General features: G+C 33.8%; 1 long non-coding RNA gene and 1 pseudogene across 1 annotated transcript; one reads left to right on the forward strand and one right to left on the reverse strand.

Annotated features, from left to right (window-relative positions):
• Window positions 1–1,160: 1,160 nt before the first annotated feature.
• On the reverse strand, window positions 1,161–17,249 carry LOC126726388 (vesicle-fusing ATPase-like; annotated as a pseudogene).
• Window positions 17,250–19,165: 1,916 nt separating this feature from the next.
• On the forward strand, window positions 19,166–22,220 carry LOC126726390 (uncharacterized). Its single transcript, XR_007655848.1, has 3 exons — window positions 19,166–19,380; window positions 20,658–20,719; window positions 21,969–22,220. It is a non-coding gene; the product is annotated as an uncharacterized LOC126726390 (long non-coding RNA).
• The last annotated feature ends 746 nt before the right edge of the window (window positions 22,221–22,966 follow it).

Here is a 22,966-nt window from a genome sequence, read left to right on the forward strand (position 1 = left end):
AGATATTTCACTTAATTCATGACTCATATATTTTCATATTATGTATTTGTAATTAAAAAAAAAACATGAAGTGATGGGTAATATACTGGACATTATATAAACCAAAGGATATTTTTAGAAATATATATATTTTTTTAATTCTTGAGAATAAACCAAATATGGGGATTTCACATTTTTAAAGAATCTTATAAGATTCCTAATTAAAGCACATATTTACGTTTCAAGACATCACATTTCCATAGATTATATTTAGTATACCAAAAGAGATATTAGATTCCCAAGTTAAGAATACAAAGATTCTTAACCTCAAAATTACGAAAAATTATAGAGTTCTCATGGTGGACAAGTAATGTGATTCACTATTCCACTAAAAGACTCCTACTTGTTTAAAATTGCTGAGTTATAAATTTTTTTTTTTAAATTAAAACTAATTACTGACTCAACAATTTTAAACAAGTGAGAGTTTTTTTGTGGAATGGAAGATAAATAACGTAATCCACCAGAAGACTGTATAATTTCTCCAAAATTATAGACCTTTAAAATAGAGATGGCCGAAATTATAGGGTGATTCTTTCTTGTTATGATCATTATTTTCAATACATATATTTAGTTCATTAATTCAACAGTGAAAAATCATAGGAAATCTTTTTATTATTATTATTGATATATATATATATATATATTTATATTTGATAAAAATTATTGTTGATATATATAATTCAATAGTGAAGGAGAAGAAAATTTTGAACCTCAAAACATTTTTGTTGGAAGCAACAGAATATAACAATTGAATTACAAGACTTTTGACATATTTATATCATATAAAATATTTATATCCTAATATGATGACGATAACAAAGTTTGTCAATTGAACCAACTGAAAATCACCTCTAAAAACATAAATAATAGCAGTGGACACAAATGTCTTAACGAGGGCCTTCTCACAGGAATGTGGGTGCTTATTTAGATTTCACATTTAACCTCACGAAGTATGATTTTAGCTGGAAACAAATCGGCTTTGACTACTACTAGCATTGGATGGATTTCTTACCACCATGACCATGAAGCCACCCCTTTTTCTCCTTCAGTGACCGATGGAAATTATTAGAGCAAGAGTGAGAGAGAGGCAATATATTAGAGATTTGATTGGACCACGAGTATAAAGAAAAGGCAATCACTGAAAATATGGAAATTCTAAAAATAAACAGTAGTTTCTCAAATCGTCCTCTCTGTTCTCAATTCTCATACATTGCAGAAATTTACAAAATTCTGATTTCAAGGCCTAAAAGCCAGAGAAAACCACATCTCACAAGAAGAAAATAATTATAATACAAAATATCACCACAGAAACAATAAGAGAGAATGATTTTCTGCTTCGTAGTATCTGTACGGAACTAATTGTGAAGAAACTAGTATCGGACAATATCTTGAAGGCAATCATAAAAGTGAGAGATCTTAATCTTCTCTTTGCCAGCATATATTGCCTCAGAATCTCCACCATGTTCACCCTGGGTTGCCATCTCAATCAACATATAGAGCTTCTTGATAGACATCTATGAGGAGAAATTGAACAGAAGCAAGAAGCAAGAAGTGAGTGATCATAATAATAAGTTCCTTTCCATACTACTAATTTCTTCAGTAACAAACCATGCAAAAGTAAAGACAGTTGACAATATCCAAGGTTCAGAATATTTACTGTTTGGTTAGTAGTTCTGTCATGACTTACACAAGTCAACTTCAGGTAAACAAGTACAAGCACAAATGATGGATTAAACTAGTTACTGTAAAGTTTCCAGGGTAAGTATTATGATTTCATGAGATGGGAGAATTTTCTTTTTTGTTTCTCTTAATCCCTTCTTTGATTGGTAAAGGCAGAGTTTATGAGAGACGTGTGTTGTAAAAATATAAATTAAAATGACCCCCAAGGAATATTACAAAAGACTGATCAAGTATAAGCTTACATCATTCAGGGACTCTGCTGCTGTATCGATGTCTTCATTAGCAAAAACATTCAGCTGTTCTAGCACCTGAGATGAAAAAGAGTAGATTAAAATACATTGAACTTTGAAGCTAAATGTTTGTTAAAATATAAATTTCCTTTCAGCATTCATGAAATATATGTAATGAAATGAACTTGAGGGTCGTAACATTCATCCAGACTCCAAAAGACTACCAAGCAAGGAAAGAATCGAAATAATGACATCCTCAAACCACTTGATCAGTCCAAACATCTGTTTAGCAGAGAAATTATCGGAATTTTTACTGGAAGTAACTCCCTAGTTTCCCAGCATTGTAAATCATGAATCAATTCTTACCAACCTCCAATTGAAAAGCCTTACATACAGATTTCACAATTTCTGAGTCAACTTACAAACATACCCTAAACGGCAGCTTTCTTTCACTACCACAATGAAAGTGAAATAAACACAACCATTTATTAATGGACACAGACAGCCTTATCATAGTTAGACCATAAAACAACTAATCAGCATCATTTTTAGATGTATCATTAGGCATATACTCCATTTTTATTTTTGGGGTGAATCATATACTCCATTTTCCTTGCACAATGCATATGCATTTCAGCATTACTGCTGACCCCAGCCAATAATATTTCTAAAATAAAAAAATAAAAGAAAAGAAGGCTAAATTATTCCCACTTAAAAGTTTAAAATATGATATGCAAAATTTTCAATTCCAGCCCTGCATTCATGATAATCCATGCAGCATTTCCTAAATTATATTTAATACTTCGAAACATATAGGCCAGAATATACAAAGGGTAATTTGACCATTTCAGCCTAAGAAGTGCACTATTACCACACCATCCATCCTCGTGTCCAATTTGGCAAGTGCACAACTACTAGACAAAAATAAGTAAATGTCAGGCTCTTAAAGCAATTACATAAACCACAATGACACTATTCTTTAGCTCCTTTTGTTTAATTTACTAGCATTGATGGAAATTTATGCTAACCAGAAAAACAAGAATACCACAACTACCCATATTTCTGAGACAAGAACAGAAGTACAGAACCACAACAAAAATATTTTACCTTCTTTGCATCATTTGTCTTCAATGTAGGAACATTGTAAGTGACAGAGAAATTATCACAAAAACCAATAGAATCTAAGAAGCCCACTTCACTTGTTGTCCCTATGACCATAAGTTTCTTCCCCTGACAACAAAGCACACAAAATGAACTAGTAATGAGAACTTCAGGAAGGTCAGAAAATTACCATTCATCAAGTCAGATATCACATAACTACTAAAGGAAAACCTTGTCCCAAAGATATCAGAAAATATCACACATAAGGCTGTCGATGAATGCTCTTTGTACAGCCAGTGATGGTGACAATATGGAGCTGAATAATCCCAAACAATAGACCAGACCAACTTCCGCCAGTACATCAAATAGCATTAGGATTTTATGCATACATGTAGCTCCCAAAAAAAGAGTACATAAGGGATAGAACCCGTGCTCATCCTTTCACTCGGTTATGGGGGAGGAGATCCCAGATCTTAGCTACGCTTTCAAAATTTGTAATCTACAATGAATTCAGTGTTTTTTTTCCCCCTCATTCATGCTGGGTAAGACTCAGCAAAGTTGTATGTGTCTAAGAGGGGTTTGAAGAGTGGAGACTACATATTCAATATGGCACTGGAAAGATAGCATGACCATAGTTCAGAAAGGAAATATAACAATTTTAAAAGTGTATTTCACAATTGCTACCACTTTGAAACCATTGACATCTTTGTGAACAATTTATATCTAGTTCTATAGGTTTTGTAACTACCAACATGCATAACACATGCACTACAGTTGGTAATAGAGAGGGAATTTCCATACTGCCTATGATCCAAATCATACATGATACATCAACCAAAATATTTTGAACCTGAGGTGGCAGTTGAGATAGAGCTCATCATCCTCACATCTTACCAAGTTTAAATTTTTAACTTGAGATAAAGCCACCATTTTTTCATACTCCCTCCATGAGATGTTGAGTGTTTTGTTTTCCTTAACGTCCCAAAATGAGTGCACACTTACTAAAAAAAGAAATTAAAAACCAAGCATTTATACCTAAACCTTCCCATAGTACCCCTTACTAATTCAAAAAACAATCAATACTTTTGGCATTTTGGCTAGAGTGGCATGCTCTTTCTTCCTCATTAAACATGTGACATGTCAAACTTAGACATTCAAATTGGTTTTTTGTTTTGAATTTTGATAGGTCTTAGACATTCAAATTGGTATAGAGGGAATACTAAACTTTTACTAATTCTTTCAATCTATTTAAAAAAAGAAAAAGAAAAAAGGAAAACAGTAATATCATGCAGAGAATTTCACTGACCAGAATAGAAGCATTTTAACATGTACCTATATTGCTGTCATTGTGTCGTGCTCATTGAAAAATTTTGCATAAGAAATCATATTATTTAATTATTTTGGATAGCTTGCACACTCCAGCACAGGGCATTACATGATTTTAAGATTGTGGTACAAATGACAGGTAGAGAAATATATGATGTGACCCAAAAAAGTACTGCATTTACATCACAGGGAAGGAGGGTGGTTACAAGATTGTGAATTGGTAAAAAACATCAAGGACTCAATTGGTTGGAAGTTATTTCTCCCTGTTCAAAAATTGGAGATTTTCAGTGAAAGTAGTCTTTTGGGAAGTTTATTCAAGTAGAAAAAATTTCCTAGTGAGAAGTTTTATTTCATAAGTGCTGCTAAATCAAATATTTACCTCAACAGATGGTGAACCACCCAATGCAGAACATCTTATGTCATTTATTTGCCCATCAATTTATCAATATTCACTTCTAGATTTAGTGTATCTTATCATACCTGACATATCTTGAAAAGATGAATAGAATCCTATGAATTACACTCAATTCAGATATAAACAAAGGGTCTAGTTAACGGGTGCCCTTTGGACATTTGTTAATGGACCAATTTAGGAAAATTTTGATACCACTTTTATGGAAAATGTAAAAAGTTGTCAAAAAAATTAAGTACTTTTTCTTTTCCCATTAAAAGTATCTATAAATGTTTTCTAAACCAATGCCTTTAGAGCATCCATTAACTTTTCCTATAAAAATATATATCCACCCCTTACAATTATACAATTTGAATAAAGAATTATTCTTCATGAAATTCACTGATAATAATATAATAGGAAATTGTAAGACCAGTCCAGCCAATAAAGACAAAGAACAACGAAAAACCTTTGGAGGAAGCCGCTTGAGTAGGACCAGTAGTGTTTGAGAGATTATATTTGAAAAACGAGGCCCAATGGCAACATACTCCAATAACCTGCATCAACAATTACAGTAAAATCATCTAAGGCACTTCTTCATTATCATTAATAGATGAAAAACGTGCTGGAGAAAAGCAGTACAGCTTCATTCAATTCACATCAGTAGATTTACCTTTCAATGTCATCAAGAACAATGATGCTCAGCGGTGACTTGTATGCATCCTCAAATACCTGTTAAAGAATATCATTATAAATAAGGCTTCAAAATTTCCTCCCAATCACATAAACTAAAGAAAAACATTAAAAAGTACATATCTTTCTAGTGTAAATAGACAATAAATAATTGATAACTCTGCAAGTGCAGAATATACTTGTCTTAGATACATCAAATCTCAATTTAGACTTGGAACTGGTTCTATCACATAAAGGAGGGAAAAAAATCTTTTAAAATGCAATCAAGAATGGTCAAAGTCTTTGGACCTGTTTGGTAAGTGAAACCAGTTTTCAGTTTTCAAAAGGTTTTGCAAAATTGTGTTTCAATACATGCTTTCTCAACCAAAACAAAACTTGGTCTGTTTGGCATGAGATTTTCACTCAAAAACTGGTATTAATACTCATCTAATAAAAATTTATCACAAACCAGCCTCAGTTCTAAACTGAGATCCGACGCAAACACACAGAGGGAGGAACAAGAGAAAAACAGAGAGAAGGAGGAGCAAGAGAGACAAATAGAGAGAGGCAGGGGTCAGATTTGGATACCCAGATCTGACGCCACAGCTCCACCGCCATCACTGAGAGTTCTATGGTGTGTGTGTGTGCGTGTGTGTGAGAGAGAGAGAGAGAGACAGAGACAGAGACAGAGACAGACAGAAACAGAGGAGAGAGAAATCGGTTGAGAGGGAGAGATCAGAGAGAGGGAGAGAGAAAGAGAGGAATTTTCTTAATAATAACTTTGAAAACTGTTACTCAAAACTGAAAACTGCTCGAGGTGTTCTCAAAATTCAGCACTTGAATCGTCTAAAGTGAAGTCAGATTAAAAACTCCTTGCAAAATATTGTTACCAAACAATTAAATACTAGAAACTATAATTTAAAAACTGCTTCCAAACGGGCCTTTGCATTTGACAAACCTTGACAATCTGTGCACACTTAGTGCTTTCATGAAGACCAATCATTGATTCTGCTGAGACCTACCCAAAAAATGGCAAAAATTAGAAGTAGGTATAAATGGAAGGGACAGTAGAAGAGACTGCAAAAATTCCTTGAAAGTAACAAGATAGAATATCCAAAATATAGGGCAGGGAGCTTACTATCTTGACATATGGAAAATCACTGTCAATGCCAACAGTAGCTGCTAGTGTGGTTTTACCACTGTCCAAAAAGGGTAAGATTCAAAAAAGATGCAATTAACAAAGTCAATTAAAATAGAGAAACCATGCATACCTGCCACTTGGGCCTTCCAGAAGACAAGTAACAAGCGGACTTCCTTTACTCACTTTAACTTGCTCCACAAGTAGCATAGCTCTTTGATAAATGTGCTTATTTCGATCACCACAGTCCACCATGCCATTCAGTCTACAAATCACCATAGTAAATAGAATCAAGCTTCCAGCAGAAACAGAGTACCATTTGTTACCCAATTTTTTGGACAGCCAACAATATCATTATCCCAAATTTCTCACATAGTAAACAAATTAGTCATATATGCCATGCAATGCAACATAAACTATTCCACAACAAAGGGATTTAAGTCAAAATTATTAAAATCTCAAAAGGAAGACTTATCTCGAGCATGACAATGTGATGTGAGTTAAAAATAAAATAAATAAATAAAATCTGAAAGCTAAAAGCATTTTCAAATTGCTCAAAACTATACCTGCACCGCTCAAGGTCATCAGTGGAGGCTCCAAATGCAGGAATTATTTCGTGGAGTGCATTCAAAAAATCATCCATGGTAACTTTTATACTCTCTTCATCCACTGGCTTGGTGAGATCATCAAGACTTAGTTGTCTATTCAAAGCATAAGATACTGCACTTTTTACAACACCTTCAAGTTCGGCACCACTATAGTTTTTCGTACGAGCAGCTGCACTCACAAAAATAGATAACTGAATCAACCAAGACCTTCATCTATCATTCCTAGAGTCCAAAACATTGCAACAATTTAAACATTCAACACATGGTCAAAAGTATTTGTATAATAAAGTAAGAAACAATTTAAGAATCACTGCAACTTTTTCAAAGAGATCAATTTTGGACACATTAAACAGCACCCCCCACCCCCCCCCCCCCCCCCCCCCCCCCAAAAAAAAAATAATAATAATAATAAAAAATATCATATCCTTAAGTTTCACCACTAACAGTTGGTTGTAACATAGAAAATCATTAAGGGTGTGGTTTCTTGGGGCTAGGTGTAAGGGAGATATTAGATTAAATTGAATTATAAATCATTTGGTACTTTAATTTTCTAAGATCCACACAACTGCAATACCTTTTCATGAGCTTGACTATCCAAGCCAGCCTAAAAAATGTTGTAGTATGGATTATGTTCTCAATATATTATAAATTTATATATATATATATATATATATAGACACACACAACTCCAATCAAAACCTGGAGGCAAATATAATTTAGATATAATCGTGTCTCCATTTAACAGTCACTTCAGCCATATAATAGATGAATACATAGATATCATAAGCATATCTCACTAATGGACATACCAAGCTCTTGAAGGTTCACATCAGGAGCAAGAAAAGAACTCTCTTTCATCTTGTTTGTATGAATTTGAAGAATCTGTAAGCGACCATTCTCATCAGGAAGGCTTATCTCAATTTGAACCTCCAAGCGTCCTGGTCTATAAATCAAGAATAAACAAATTAATAAATGACTTTTATTGGTAATTACACATACACCCAACAGGTTTTGAATCCATGATCTCACCCTCCACCTCGCATTTTGCAAGGAAGGGCAGTTTGAACTAGAGCTCATTGGCAGGAATAAATAAATAAAATTTATTGGACTTTGATTTAGAGTTCAATGTTGACTAGTAGTTGCTACAACCTACGCACATCAATGTTAACTAGTAGTTGCTATCCATGCTTTTCATGACATAAAACAATTTAAGGTTGCATGGACAGTTACGCAACACAGAAGAGGGAGAGAAACAGACCTTAAAAGGGCCTCATCAAGTAAATCTTTTCTGTTTGTCATTCCAATAAGCAAGACATTATTTAAAGACTCCACACCATCAATCTGAAAAGTAAATAGTCTTTTAGTTATTAGCAGAGAATCACTCTGATTTGCAAGATTGTAAAAGCAATTGAACCTCTAACTAACCTTGGTAAGAAGCTGGTTCACAATACTGTCATGAACTCCTGTACAATCTCTAGTTGAACCTCTTGACTGCAAATGCAAAATGAGAACATGCATTGAGCTCTTTCCATTTGCTAAAAAACTTGGATTACATAACCAGACAACCTTAAATCTAAAAATTGACATTGTTTCTTTGACATATTAAACAATGCAGACCTCCGGTGGAAATCTAACCATGTAGGTGTTACCAATGTGTTCTTGTGCTGTAGCTTTTAAAATCATACTAATAATCGCATGTTCGCTTAGAGGACAAGAAGGGAACTAGGATTCAAGTTAATATATACATACACATATATAAATATATTTTATGTCCAAAGGCCTACTCATCTACAACTCTTAGCACTATGTCACTTAGGCTGATTCTTTGACTCAGGGTCCCAATTCTTGGAATGGTCATTATTGTTCATTAAGACAACATAAAGAGTTATGAAACTATACCAAGCATTTCTAACCGCATAAGGAAGTTAATCTATAGATTCCGCACACCTTAGATATTCAAATAAATGACACTCCAGGACATTCAAGAACAATAGATTCAGTCAGAGGAAAATGCTAATTAACTAACTATAAATACATGCATATATATATATATGTGTGTGTGTATGTGTGTGTGTGTGTGTCAATCAAAAGCAACAAATTGATGTCACTATCAATCTACTGGCAGGGGGAAAAAAAAACGTTAACAAATATTTGAAGAATCATGTACCTTACAAATAGCATCAATTTCATCAAAAATTATGACATGCAGATCACTGTGGTCCCCTGAAAAGGAAAAGAACATGATGGCATTAGTGATCACCAAAAGACCAACCTAGGAATACGCCTGCTATATCTCCCTTACCTCGAGCTCTTTGATCATTCTCAGCATCAGCAAATAGATCCCTAACATTCTTTTCAGTTTCACCAAGGTATTTGTTCAAAACTTCAGGGCCGTTAACAATCTGTAACAATTTGTCACAAAAAGGGTAAAAAATAAAAAAAGATGGTCCATCAACTGCAAGAATAGATTTTCACCATCTTATAGAATGTGAAGCATAGAATACTTATAATTTATTTGTTTTTATAAGTAATAGAAATTTTATTGATAAAAAATTACTTCATCTTCACAATGATGAACATCAAGTAATTAAAACAATATAGAATACTAATAATAATTTGTTGCTATAATAGAAAGAATTCAGACATGTTTAGTTAGCTTTGGAACCTGAAAACAATGTTCCAGCATCAAAATGAAAAGTATGCACTAGCAAGTGAGCATATGCTAAAATGAAAATTGAACACACCAAAAGACCCAGTGACTATTGATATTTAAACCATGACATAACCGAAAGTGGATGGATGGATGTGCACTAGGTTTTATGTTGCAAGAAAATAAAATAGAGATGACGCTGCCTGCCTTCTCATATAAGATATATCTTCATGAGATTTTGTGTCAATCATGTGTCTGAGAAGCATTTCTGCTTGACAAATTAAAGAAAAAGAGTGCAATTCATCGTGGTCATCATTTCCGGATAAATTTGTATGTCAATGGAATAAAGTTCAATGTCAGTCAAATAGTAAGTGAACTCATGGTCTATGCTCAAACAAGACTAGAAATAATCTTAAACATTTGATATTTGTTTTTTGAATTACTAAACCAATTCAACTGCAACACTACCAACCTAGAGATAGTTAAAAAGCTTCATTCTACTCAATTTTGTGCATTAGATGCTTGTTTTGAAACTTCATACACCAGTTTTAAAAGATGAACTCAAAGTCTTTAGGTCAATGAAATTATGGAATTACAATAAACAAAATGTACAGAACAAATCAATTCTTTGCTCATTGCAAAGTAAAAATGACAACGCTAAATTTTTTAATAAGATTAGCAGGCCATGTAAATAAGAATACAAACTTATGAGCCTTGAGAAAACACTAGTTATAATTTCATCAAGGTCTAAAAATATTATCAAAATCATTTGTCTTTATACTTAATATTACTATATTGTTACTGACAAGAAACATTTATTAAAACTTTCTTTGGTTCTTACTTATAAAAAAATAAAAAACCTTTCAATGGCTCAACTCTCCCTCTCATTTATGGGGACAGGGGGAAGGTAAACAAAAAGATAAAAGAATAAAAAAATAAAAACTCTTAATTCTGAAGATGGAAAATGATAAGGTGTTAGCCTCATAAAGCTATAAGTTTTATCATTTGGTGAAAGACTGAAAAATATATAAATAAAATAAACCATATACAAACCTTTGGTTCCCTTCCATTCAACATTTTTCCAATTTGACGAGCCATAAGTGTTTTGCCGGTACCAGGAGGCCCATAAAGCAGCATACCCTTCACATGCTTAATCCCCAATCTAGAAGACGAAGAAATTTCCAGGTAAGAGCATGTTATGGAAATAAAACAGACTAGAAGAATTAATGCATAAATAACAAATTGAAAATATTACTTATTTGTCACATGGGGAGGGAAAACACGCGAAGCAAAGGCTCTTCAAAATATATCTGCAAACTCTGCACTTAGGCCACCTATACCAAGTGATTGAAGATTAAACTCCTTCTGCCTGAAGATGTTGCTACTGGCTGCCTCACGCTGATTGACTATCTGTAAGTCAAAATATAAGTTACTGAATTTAATGTTTGACATCAAGTTGATCAGCCTATAATTACTCTGAGCAACTGTGATCTGTATAAATGCTTATTAGGCTACACTGATCATGTTCTGTTCAACAGAGGAAGAGGTAAATAATTAAGGGGAGATGCAAGTGTAAAAGAGATTTTGACTGATTTGACATGGCAGCACCTTCTCCAGCATGCATTAAGCATGAAAGAAATATCAGGTACAGAATCCACCAATCTAATAGCATTGATTTGTTAATTATGCAAACAAACAAATGATGGAAGAATTTTTCATGAACATCAAACAAAATACTTGAAGTTAGCTTTGTCAATGGTATTATGTATATAGAAAGTTTTTCGTATTATTATATTAAACTCTATGATAGCAAACCATTTTTTTATATAATGTAGGGAATTTTTCTAAAAAAGAGCCCTTTGGATTTGCCTCTAGGTAGCAAAACCTAAAGAGCAAATGACCCACCTGCCAGAACTAGTTGCCAGGTAATCCAAGGGAGTTCACCACTTACAGGCAAAGCATTTTATGCTCATGCCCAAGAGCTAGGATAGCAAACTTATCAGCAATTCAATATAATTAAACCTAACCAGTATAGGATAGTGAAGTGGAACAAGTGGAGAAAGAAGCCAATGGGAACTAGCTCAAATGCATCTCCTCCTAGAGGTAATGAGTTCAAGACCCACTAGTGCATGTGTATTTACCAATAAGAAAAAATTCAAAACAAGAACAAAATATGTGTGCGTATAAAGACTAGTACACAATCAAATACAGAAATATACCTTTATTCCACTCGCATTTGATGTTTCAAAGACAATGTATGTATCACTTGATATCATCCCTCTTTCAATAGTACTAGATTTTTCTTGCCCCTCTACGGCAGCTTGATTGACTGTGAAAATATAGTTATTTCCATGAAACTCAAATGACACTCTTTGCCCTGCTGTCATTACCTGCGTACAACAAGAACAATAATCCACAGCTTGAAGTGATATCATCCAAAAAGATTTAGGAAGAAAATAAGGCAGGCAAAACCTATAAATACACTGGGAACATTAATACACGTCTCATATGTTTCCTGTTAGGGAAAAAAAAGGTGGGGCAAGAAGCATACTAGGACGTAGCTTTTCCTTCTTTTTCATCTCTCTCTCTCTCTCTCTCTCTCTCTCTCTCTCTCTCTCTCGGAGGGCTTTGTGGTGGTAATGGGGGGGAGGGGCTTGAAATAGAACCATTCTTTTGTTTTTGTGAGTAATAAAGAATCTTTTATTAAAATGATCCATAAGCTTTAAATGATCCATAAACTCAATTAACATGTTTCAAGAGATCCCCAAAGCATAGTTGGCCATTAACATAAACTGCCGAAAAAATTACACTAAAGCTCAATAAAAGATTTCTCCACACCCTCAAAAATTCAGCAATTCTGCTCCCTCCAAAACACCCACATAAGATATAGGGGTTACATTCCACATGACACATTCCTATGTCTCCCATACATCCCATTACAGCAACAATATACATCAATCATTTTTTAGGGCATCACCCTCTGCATCTCAAGAGCTGATAAAAGAAATGACCACAAGTTGTGGGCAACTTAACAGGGTAGCAAAAGGAAATCCACTGAATCATTGTTGGCAATACAGTGTAGCAAAAGATGATCCACTTATTCATTGTTTGCCTTACACATACAACAATTGACCGATGGTATATTCCTCTTTATAAGATTGTCTATAGTCAAAATTTTATACAATAATGCTGTCTCCACAAAGAATAATACTTTCTTAGGCACGTAACTAGACCAAATGCATCTCCTTGTAAAAAGCTTCCAGCTAGCATTTCAAAAATGTTCATAGTACGACCAAACACCATTGCTATTCAGTATCCATATCACACAATCAGTGCCTCCAGGCAGTTTGTTATAAAACAAATCCATTAGAGAGTACACCCCCTCCATCTCCAAATCATGAAAATTACGAATAAATCTCATATTCCAATAGCAGGAGCCATTTACCAAAAAACCCAAAAAATGACCAAAATACCCCTGAAACCCAAAAAATGACCAAAATACTCCTAAAACCTAGAAAATGACCAAAATACCCCAAAGCCTAAAAATTACCAAAATAATCACGAAATCTACAAAATGACCAAAATACTCCTAAAACCTAAAAATTACCAAAATAATCACAAAACCTACAAAATGACCAAATACCCCCAGGAATCCAAAAAATGACCAAAATACCCTTGAAATCCAAAAAATGACTAAAGTACCCTCGAAACCTAAAAACGAACAAAATACCCCGAAACCCAAAAAATGTCCAAAATACCCCCGAAACCTAAAAAAATTACCAAAATAATCTCGAAACCTAAAAATTAACCAAAATAACGCTAAAACCTAAAAATGACCAAAATACCCCGGAAACCTTAAAAATGGCCAAAATAACCCCGAAGCCTAAAAATTGACCAAAATAACCTAGAAACCAAAAAATGATCAAAATACCCTCGAACCCTAAAAAATGATCGAAATACCCTCAAAACCCAAAAATTAACTGAAATACCCCTAAAACCTAAAAAATGACCAAAGTACCCCAAAACCTAAATATGACCAAAATAACACCTAAACCTTAAAATGACCAAAATATCCTCAAAACCTAAAAAATGACCAAAATACCCCAAAACCTATAAAATGACAAAAATGCCCCTTAAACCTATAAGTCGATAAAAATACACCCTAAACCTAAAAAATTACCCAAATCCCTCCTAAAACTAAAAAATGACCAAAATACTCCCTAAACATAAAAAAAATGACCAAAATACCCTCTAAACCTAAAAATGACTAAGACAACTTGGAAACCTAAAGAATTATTGAAATATCCCCAAAACCTAAAAAGTTATTAAACGACCTCCAAAACCTAGAAAATTACAAAAAATGGCCCCAAAATCTAAAAGTTAACGAAACATCCCTAAAACCTAAAAAATTAGTGACATTCCCTCAAAACCCTACAAAATGACTGAAATACTCTTAGAACCTTTAATTTAACGAAAATACCCTCGAAACATCCAAAATACCCCAAACCCCCTATGTTGGTAATTTTAGAGGCTTCGGGTGTATTTTTTTCATCTTATAGGATTAGTGGTATGTTGGCAATTTTAGATATTTTAAGGGATATTTTGGTCATTTTATAGGTTTAGAGTTATTTTGGTCGTTTTACGGGTTTCAGGGTATTTTTAGTAATTTTAGAGGTTTCAGGTTGTTTGTGGCCACTTTAGAGGTTTTGGGTTTATTTGGGTCATTTCAAAGGTTTAGGGGTATTTTCGTCACTTTATAGGTTTGAGGGTATTTTGGTCATTTTTTAGGTTTCATGGGTATTCTGGTAATTTTTTAGGTTTAGGGGGTATTTTGGTCATTTTTAGGTTTCTAGATTATTTTGATCAATTTTTAGGCTTTGAGGTTATTTTGGCCATTTTTTAGGTTTCAAGGGTATTTTTGTCATTTTTTAGGTTTTGGGGTATTTTGGTCATTTTATAAGTTTTGGAGTTATTTTGGTCATTTTTTAGGCTTTGGGGTTATTTTGCCCATTTTTTAGGTTTTAGAGAGATTTTGGTAATTTTTAGGTTTCAGGGGTATTTTGGTCATTTTTAGGTTTTGGGGTATTTTCGTCATTTTTTGGATTTTAGGGGTATTTTTGTAATTTTTAGGTTTCGGGGGTATTTTGGTAATTTTTTGGGTGTCGGTGGTATTTTGGTAATTTTTTGGGTTTTGGGGATATTTTGGTAATTTTAGGTTTTGGGGGTATTTTGGTAATTTTTAGGGTTTGGGGGTATTTTGGTTATTTTTTGGGGTTCGGGGGTATTTTGGTCATTTTTTGGGTTTCGAGGGATATTTTGGTCTTTTTTTGGGTTTTGGGGGTAATTTGGTCATTTTGTAGGTTTTGGGGTTATTTTGGTAATTTTTAGGTTTTGGGGGTATTTTGGTCTTTTTTTAGGTTTGAGGGGGTATTTTGGTCATTTTTAGATTTAGGTGTTATTTTGGTCATTTTTTAGGTTGAGGGGGTATTTTGATAATTTTAGTGGTTTTGGGGCATTTTAGAGTTGGGTGATTTGTAGAAATGATAGTTAGATCATAATTGGGTCTAATTGGGTACTCAATTAAAACTCAATAAACATTAATGTTAATTGAGTTTAATTTTAACCCAATTAATAATTGGGTGGATTTGGGTCTCATTTAAGTGGGTGGGTTTGGGATGATTTTACCACCCTTTTAAATATTTACAATTTTTGTGGGAACGTGGCTCACACGTAGTTAAATAGAAATAAATAGCAACTCAACAAGACTGCAAACCTCCATTAATCCTTTCCTACCACCCAGCTTTATCAAGTGAAATGGCTCAAATTACTAACAAAATTATGTGAACTCTTACTTCATGAATCCATGATCTCCTCAGCCTTCCTTCCCCTTGTCTTATAGACTTTTAACTAAAAAAAAAAAAAAAAAATGTCCCCTCCTTACTAACACACTTGATGGCTTCTTTTAACACAATAACCATCCATGGGAACTCTTATTCTTCCACAAGAATTTCAACCCTCATCTTCTCACCAATTACTACATATCTAATTCTATCGGTTCCAATCTTACTTTCCATCCATCACAACTTCCTCATATCAGCTAGTTACAAAATGGCAATGTTGTTTCTCATGACTAACTACATTTCTATGTCATTAAACACGACCCACCTTTTAGCCATCCGATCAAATTACCCTTTTTCATTTTATTAGCATTTAGTGATCAAACATCAACGCTAAAGTGCAAATTCAGGTAGCAGAAGAGAAACCCCCAAGTACCTAAAAAGCCCCACTTATTTCAAAATCCTCAATCAATTACAGCCAACGTGCGCAACCAAGTAAAATTACCAAACGCAAAATGGAATAATAAGTCATAAAAATATAAACTCTACCTGCTTCATAAATCTCTTTTTAAGCTGGCTAGCAAGCAAAACAGCATCAACCTACAAAAAGAGAACACCAATTTTTCAAGCATAAAATAAAACCTTCCATGAAGTTAAAACTAAGATTATTGACTGAAAGTCAATAATAACCTGTTCACTTTTAGTCCCCTTTTTCACAAACTCCAACTCAAGTGTAAGCAATGCCAGGTCGAACTTCTCCGGCGGAATTAATCTAAAACAAATTACAAACAACACACAACAATTAGAAACAATACGAAGAAAAAAAAAGACGGCGATGGTGGTGGTGGTGGTGGTATCGAATCGAATGAGCTCTGACCTGTTAACCGACATGGTATCACCAGATGAAACCCTGGCATGCTGACGCTGCATCGCATTTAGAGCTATGTGGCCATTCCGTACGCTCTCGTGAGCAGTATCATCATCAACTCTTAGTTAAGGCCACCAAAACAAGAATAATAAAAAAAAGCCATCGATCTTAACAAAAATTACACGCAAATCTTAGTTATGCATGAAATCAACAAATTTCAGAGCAAGTTCTAAAAGCGACTTTTCGGATTTCCATCTAAGCAAATAAGATATGGCAAATCTTAGCTTGTGCAAGAAGTTCTACTGTAAAGGATCAGAATCAAGGTTGATCAGAATTGGAAATGTGCATGATGGAACAAAATTTCAGAGCGAAATAAGGAGCAGTAAGAAATGAGAGAAAAGGATATGAGAGAGAAAGAACGAAGAAATCGGCAATGGAGGCGAGGTAGAGCTTGGTGCCGGGGACGGCGAAGCCATGAAGATCGGCGTGCGAGCAGTAAGCCAGGTTCGTGAGGGCGAGGTCCGCCGCCGGAGTGTTCGTCACGATCATGTTTGTCGACGACGGTGAAACCCGGTTTTTATTCCGGTCGGGTCCGTGGAGTCGGGTTTCGGATCGAATGGAATGGGTTTGGTTGCTTAACTTTTTTTTGATGAACAAGAATTTTTATTCACAAAACAAAGACAGAAAATACAATTAGGAAACAAGAGACACTTTTAAATGTTTGGTTGCTTAACTTTGAAGGAAATTGGAGACACTTTTAAATGTTTCTTCGCGGAAGTTTAATAAAGCCACACGAGATACGTTAGTGACTTCATTGACTCTTTTTTTTTTGAGACCAGACTTTATTGACTTAACCATTAGCATTTCGAATCTCTTTTTCTTTTTCTTACTTTTTTTTTTTCTTCTTCTTTTTAGTTTTTTTCCAAAAATTTGACTGCATGGAAAGAGGCCCAATCCAAATGTCCTGAGATTTGGATGAAGGAGGAAATGAGGGATTGAGGCCCAAATTAAGCCCAATGCCTTGAATAGATGAACACCAACCCGACTTATTTAATAAGAGTCTTAATTTAGTAAGGATAGAGTGTAAAACTTACATTTTACATCCTTCAATAAGAGCATGTCATATCAGCATATTACACATTATTACACATGAGTGAATAAGTAGTGTCACACACAATCACAACTCACCCAAACCCAAATCTTCTCACTTTCTTGCCAGATTCTGCTATCGTCCATGGAGATAGCTCCCAAATTCTCAAATTGGATCTATCGCGCGTCCACCTCTCATTGGATTCTACCGCCTTTCGCTGATAAATTAGATTTTCATATTGGTATAAGGATTTTCTGATGAGTGAGAGAGTTGATTAGAGAGAAAAGGAGTAAGTGAGAAAGAGAAGCGAGTCTCTGGGCCACCACCAATGGTGGTGAGTGATTGAGTTTGAAGCAACTCTAGCCATGGGTTGAAATGGAAAAGAGAGATTGAGGGAGTTTTGGGGTTTGGAGGAGGTTGACAACGATGGAGAAGATGGAGGGTTTAAAGAGGGAATGATTGATTTTGTGAGGGAGAAGGTGGCGGAGGTGAAAGCAAAGGGAGGAGGGGAAGGGAGCAGGTAGCCATGGTGATTGGCTTGATCTGAGACACAAGAGAGAGATAGAGACTACATATAGGTATTAAGGAGAATTGATTGTGTGTGGCCATCTTTATTCAACAATTTGTAAAATGTTTGTGAAATACTAATGTAGCATTTTTTTTTAATTGGATGGTGTTTTACACCACATCCTTATTGAATTTAAACTCATTTAATAACTGTGTTAACTGCTAACAATACAACTTGTTTATTAAGCAGGTTAACACAACACAATCTATTTCAATCAGTTTAGCACACAATCCAAGAAAAATGAAGTGAAAATATAGTTTTTTTTCCCACCTTGTTTTGGGTAAAATTCAATAAAAATTTTATCTATATAACCATTATAGAATTTTACTTAATTATATTAGGATTCAAATTTATATCAAATAAAAAAAATTGGGAACATTACATTTTACCCCCTCAAACTATAAGAATGCACACTTATTACCCCTACTAAACCATGCTCATTTTATATTTAACCCCCCTTAAACTATGAGAATGCACACTTACTGTAACACTCCGACCCAACTTTATAATTAAACTATGTGTTTTAATAGTTAATTATTATTTTAAGCAACCTTTTTTTTTAATTAATAGAAGAGTATTTAATAAGCATATTATTTTATAATGCCATTGAATAAGAATTGTAAAGATTATAAATAATTGAATGGCCATTTGTATTATATATATACACACACACACACACACACACACTAAGTATGTACAAAACTATATTAAGTGGTTTAAGTTATTAGATACATAGTTGGTGTTTTAATTAGGCATATGATGCATGAGATGTTATAGTGGAAATTCCACCCACATGCAACCAATTGAAATTCAACACATGTAAAGCCAAAGTTTCATGCATGTGAACAAACCCAAAGACCAAGACTTGGACATGCAATCACCAAGCTCCACCTCACCTCTTCTTTGACTTTCTCAAACAAATAGAACTTCCAAGAAGCTCTTTACCTCTCCATTTCCCACGGGTCCATGCAAAAATCAGAATTCTCACCTTACTTTGCTCTCTTTTTCTCTTAAGGAAAGTGCTAGGAAGCTCTCTTGAGTCTTCCCTCAAGTCCACGGGTTCACACACCAAAAGAAAACTCATTTCTTCTTCATATTCTCTCAAAGGAACTAGAAAACTCTCTCAAGCTCTCTATCATTCTTTCACGAGTGATTCTATGTATATTTTCAACCATGAACTTGGTAAGGGTTCTAGCTACTCTCCTCCTAGAATCCATGTTTTCCTTTAAATAATTTTAGTAATGGTATTTGTAAGTCTATATATATATATATATATATATGCTGTTTTAAGAAGCTTGGAAGCTGTGTTGGTGATTTGTTGAAGGTAGATTATGGTTTTTACTAATTAATGATTGTACATGATAAAGGAAGTAAGAAAAAAGTTAGGATGAGTACTTTTGATGTTTATGCTGGGATTTTTGTTGTATGTAATTTTGCTATAAATGGTTAAATGACTGTATATTAGTGTTTTCTAACATGTCTAATGAGTGTATAAAAATCCCCATATGAAAATACCATCGTTTGATAATTGTTTGTGAATTTAGAAGAAAATGTTGCAAAGCTGTCACTGTGACAGATTCTGTGTTTATGCATGATAAATTATGTATTAAATTGTATATAGTGAATTTGGATGCTAGGGATAATTAATATGAAACCTAAGACACTTGTGGTTGTTATTGAATTGGTCTCACAGCATTTGGATTAATATAAAAATAATGGTTTAATTTATAAATTGCATGAAATTCTGTCAGGACAGATTTGAGTATGCTGTCTTGCGTGATTTTTAGTAAATCATGGGTTTATGCTTTGACTCCAAAATTTTTATGGTATATACTGGACAGACAGGGGAGTGGTTTTGTAAAATTTCATGACAATTGGATGTGCGTGAACAGCCCATTTGTATTTTACAAATGGGGCATATGCTGCTGGAATAGAACAGTGAACAGTAAGGGACATGCCTAACTTTGAGGATTTAATTTTAAAGCTAGGGTGAATGTTTTGAGCTATAATTTAATATTATTATCTTTTGGTATGTCTCGATCATAGATTAATTTTTGTGTAACTTGTTTTGAGGTTTAGTACTCAAAGGAAGGGGTTCTAAACCATGCAACGGTTGTATTTATGAAGCTGTTTTGTCCGATGTGTTGTATGTTACCATATGAATGTATATAGTTACATGACCATGCTTAAAAGATTTTATATTTATGCATGCATTATTGCCCTAACCTCAAAGCACCTTTTAAAATAAAGTTGGCTCTTCTAGAGATATGGGATTAATATAAGAATGTTAGTTTCTCTAGGATTTTGTACCTATTGTTTGATGAATGTATTTTTGTTTGTGGGAACCTCGTTGAGGTGGGATTAGGATTTCTTTGATTTTAAGAGATAAGCTTTGAGATGAATGTGTAAGTTTATTATAAGGTATAAGTGATAGTAATAAGTTTTGATATTTGGTTTAGGTGTTACCAGTACCCAAGTCTAAGCTCCTTCGACTGTAGGCTCTTGGTTCCTCTGCTTTCAGGTAAGGGATAAGTTATATGGGCATTTGGTAAGTCATGAGGTTATTTTAAAGTATGTTATGCATTAAAATGTTTTTTTGATTAGAGATATGGCATATAATCATTATTCTGACAAAGATATGTTCGTGGGCTTTCGAAACTTTATATATATGATTTAAGCATATTGATGCTATTACTGATTCCACGAACATGATGTTTAAAGAAAAGAATGGAAATACTATTATTATGAAATGTTATGCAAAATAAGAAATTTTAGTATGATGTAAAGTATGAAATGTTTTCGGGTTATGTCCTCTAGTGATCTGAACTCTGCTAGTAGGGGTTAATTACTGGCTTTCCATAGAAAAATGTTATCTATTTGGCCATTTAAAGTAGAGGAAATGGGGTTACCCGTAACTTTAGGTCATTTAAAGTAGAGAAAATGGGGTTGCCTGTAACTCTAATCTGAATAAGGCCTTCTCCCCAATATGTATGGACGGCGAGGAGGAACAAAACCTGGAAGGGATGTGCCATCAGGCCTCCCAAAGGGGACAATATCATACACACGGAGGCACCCAAATGTGATGAGACCTTCTCTGTACAGACTTATCAGATATGAACTAACCAATAAGTTATTTATGAATAGCTATATTACATTATTAATCATGAGAGAATGATTTTGTTTAAATGCATCATGAAAAGTTAAAAGCTCTCATGAAAAGAAGTTTCTGATAAAAAGAAAAGCTGTTCATTAAAGATAAAAGTTTCTGAAGTTCCATTGTACTATAAAGATAAAGCTTCTGATGAAAGTACAAGTTATGTTTAAAAGTTATCAGATACCTGTTCTTTATGAAATGTTAAGTTTTATGACTATGAAAGTTATAATATTTTTCGGGAAAATGTTTATAAAGAAAGATTTTCTTATTGGGTCAAGATGTTTCTAGTTTAATACAAAGTTGCTGATTATCTTATTTAAGTTAAAATGATTATTTTGCAATGAGAATATACATATGGTGACTTTGGAGGAAATGAAAGAAGTTTAATCCGAAAGGTTTTGGTAATATTAACCTGATAAGAAAAATGAGAACAATTATTTTCTATGAAGAGCGTATAAGTTATTATTATGAATAGTAGAAAATACTACGCATGAAAAGATGTTCTCCTATTCGAATATTTATAGAATGAAATAATTTGATTTACATGCATCCTTATTGAATTCTCATATACCTTACATTTACTGAGTTGTGTAGCTCACCCCTTCCACTCTTTCAGTTAGCAGGTTTTATTTTGGAGCAGAGAGAGCCTTAGTCGAGTTTGGAAGGAGCTGGTTTTAGTTTTATATGTATAGATCCTAAATTAGCAATTTGATGATTAGATTTGTAGTATGGTGTATTTTAGGATATAGTGAAAGTGTGTACCTTAAAGTATTAAGAGATGTATTATGTGAAATTTAGAATTTGAATAATCGGTGGATTGTGTTATCCTTTGAGGTACAATGTAGATGCTCTGAATATCAAGTGGAAAGTTATATCATTTAAGTAAAGAAACAAGAATGAAAAGAAATAGGAAAGCTTTTGTAAAAGTTTTGGAAATAAGTTAAGTTGGTTCTTGTTAATATCAGGTTTAAGCTTGATATTAGCATGTCGGTTATGGTCACAAATCCAAGTATCGGGTTTGGGGCGTGACAGTTGTGGTATCAGAGCAAAGGTTATGATTTTGTAGACTCTAAGTGTTGATCTTCAGAGTAAGATATTAAGATTAGGTAGTTAAGGGTAGACAAGTAGGATACATCTCTTCTGAGATGTTTGAATTGTTTGATTATTGGCTTATTATCTGATGTCTACTATCATTTTTGGATATTTTGAATTATGAAAGCATGCTCAGTATTGCTATGGTTTTAGCTCTTTTGTTATTAGTACTATGATGTTTGCTACATTGGTGTTTTGTGGTCAATCTTGTTTCACACAGGTCAAAGAAGATCACTTTCATCATTCTTGTTCCATAGAAACCTCGGGAATCATCTTTGTTAGAGTACTATGGAATAATAGTAGGCTAACTTTAGGTTTGATATATTTCGTATTTCTTTGAAGAAAGAAATTGTGGTTGGCTTCTTTATTTGACTAGAAAAATGAAAATGGAGCACAAACGTGTGATTTATTTTTATTAAAAAGTAGATTTGACCACCTAAATGGAAGCCAAATTTTAAAGCCCTTGAAAAAAAAAAAAAAACTACAGTACTTCAGTCTTTTCTATCATTTGGTGATCTGACT

This window comes from Quercus robur, chromosome 5, assembly GCF_932294415.1.
Source record: "Quercus robur chromosome 5, dhQueRobu3.1, whole genome shotgun sequence".
NCBI classification, from domain to species: Eukaryota; Viridiplantae; Streptophyta; class Magnoliopsida; order Fagales; family Fagaceae; genus Quercus; species Quercus robur.